The sequence below is a fragment of the Gopherus evgoodei genome, chromosome 1 (genome assembly GCF_007399415.2).
Source record: "Gopherus evgoodei ecotype Sinaloan lineage chromosome 1, rGopEvg1_v1.p, whole genome shotgun sequence".
Classification (NCBI taxonomy): Eukaryota; Metazoa; Chordata; order Testudines; family Testudinidae; genus Gopherus; species Gopherus evgoodei.
Window position 1 is genome coordinate 261,219,821 of NC_044322.1, and position 2,450 is coordinate 261,222,270.

The window sequence follows — 2,450 nt, forward strand, 5'->3', positions numbered from 1 at the left end:
CTCCCCATCCCTGTTGCTCCTGGATGCACTGCCTTGGTGTTGGTTGCTCGGGCTGCCAGGAAGGGTTTGGCCCTGCCCCCCTCCAGAGACCCCTGGGGCACAATACTGGAGGAGCAGGCAGCCAGTGAGTTCCCCACCTTCCCAGAAGCAATAGGGCTCAGGATTGGGCTTCTGCCCTGGGGTGGCAGGCAGCTGGCTCTGGCTGCAGAGCTTTGGACTCCAGCCCCGGACTCAGGCTGCACAGCAGCGGGGCCCAGGCTCCAGCTGTGCAGTTCTGGGCTTCTTCCCCCAGCAGTGGGGCTTCAAGCTTTGGCCCCTCGCTGCCTCCTCCAGCCACCCACCCACCCCCATCACCTCTGGTCTTCGCTGCCTCCCCCTAGCTCCCAGCCAGGGCTCAATTTGTCCCTGCACTTGTGCAGGCTGAGTAAGTCTGCTGTGAAAAGTGATACTTGTGTGTTTGTTAATATCACTTTTCTCACAGACTGACTAGCAAGCACAAATAAATTACAATGATTTGGGCATGTATATGTGCATATTTATTTGTTTTTCCTAAAGCTAATTAAGTATTTTAGGAAAAGCATGAGCGTGGCCAGCAGCACGAGATGGTGGCTGCACTCTGAGGCCACCAAATACTTTGTCCTGAGACCTCCTGAGTGTGAGGCAGCACTGTGCTGATAGTACCCAGAGGCAGACACTTCGGCACTGAGGGAACTCCTACAGTGGCAATTTAGACACCGAGTGAGTTTAGGTGCCTACAGGGCTAGGTGACAGCTGAGTGATAGTTTGAGGATTGCAGTAGTGCCTAACCCGAGATTAGGCACCGAAATTCCTTTAAGGAGCTGGGGCCCTGTTTCAGGCTCCCTACACAAAGAGTCTCTCAGTTTCTTGCTAGCTCTCTTTTGGGTTCAGCCTTCGGTTATTGCCCTGGGCTTTCTGGTTTCCTATGATAGCAGGTGACCCAACCTCCTACCATCCAAGCCATACTTCACCACATCTAGCTCCTCTGTGTACTTAGAGGGCTTCCTTCTTTTCAGATCTGCCCTTGCAGGCACACCCCTTTCCCTGGTGTTTTTCTTTTTTTTTTTTTGACAGATAGAATTATTTTATTAATTTTTAGACTGAAAAAAACACACATCAGCTCTATGTACAAAAGAATAATGCAGATTATTGGGGAGAGGCTTCATTCCACAACAAGATCAAACTGCTCTGCTTCTTCAAACTGTGCATTCATTTAAGCAGCCCACTCATCCAATTCAGATTTATCTATCTGGGAGATCCTCCCTTTCTTCCGTTTCTCTTTGGGGAAGGAGATGCCAGGAATGTTTGTGTCCCATTCCTTAGTGGAGCCCAAGGCATCGGGCTCCACTGGAGTCTCCTAGGCAGGGGAAACCTTACCCAGTGGAGACACATCTGCTAGTGCATCAGGCACTTGGAGCTTCTCAAAGCCAAAGAGTGAGCACTTCTTCTGCAGGCCATGGGCGAATATGGGTGTGGACATGTTCAAGCTGGGTGAGCATCCAGGAGGCTGTAGGATTGTCGCACTTTCTTAGACATCAGCACATCCCTCTCATCCTGAGGAGGAGAGTCACATACAGTGATGCTAACTGTAGACAGGGCAGCCTTCTCCACCAGGCCTGAGGCATTGGCAGGGAGAGATGATGCTAAGACTGGGTTAGCATCAGTGCTTCCACAGCTTTTGGCCTCGCTGCTTTCCACTGGGAAGTTTTCCTTTCCTGCCTTCTGGGAGATCCTGGGGCTGCGCTGTGGAGTCCAAGCAGTACCAGTCACGCATGGGATTTGTTCTGCTTCAGTCAAAGCACAGCAGCCTGCTGTTTTGGGGGCATGATCTTTTTCACCATGATCGATTGCTTCACCACCGGAGCTGGAAGTGGGCTCCCCACCATCTTGTTCTCCACCAAAGGTTTCCTCTGGGAACCACGCCTGGTAGGAGACCCTGCAAACCTCTTGGACCTGCACCTCGGAGGAGGGGAGACAGCATCCCCCTGGACTCTGCTCCCCGCTGAGGCCGCGCCCGCAGACTGGGGCCGCCTCTGACCCCTGCCCGCCATCTGTGGGCCTGTCTGCTCCGCGGGGGATGGAACCCCCCACCAAGCCCCATTCAAATCACCCGCTGCTACAAGGGAAGTGGTGTTTCAAGGCAGTTCTAATTTAGATCTTTTCAATTTTATTAACCCTTTCCTGACTCCCGTTCCTTCTTACCTAAATGCCCCTGGAAAGAGAAAGGGGGAGATTAGCCCTTGAGGCCCAGGGTATTGAATCAGCCTTGTGACAATGCCCCTAAACCTGCTGGCACAAAGGCACAGATTCACAAAGGTATTCAGGTGCCTAACTCCCCTTGACTATAGTGGGAGTTAGGTGCCTAAGCACCTTTGTGAATCTGGAACTGTAGTATTTATTCTTCCCAAGCCCTGAGCTTTATTTGCATTATA

At 52.0% G+C, this 2,450-nt stretch overlaps 1 pseudogene; it reads right to left on the bottom strand.

Annotated features, from left to right (window-relative positions):
- Positions 1-1,180: 1,180 nt before the first annotated feature.
- Positions 1,181-2,069, bottom strand: LOC115646996 (annotated as a pseudogene).
- Positions 2,070-2,450: the final 381 nt, after the last annotated feature.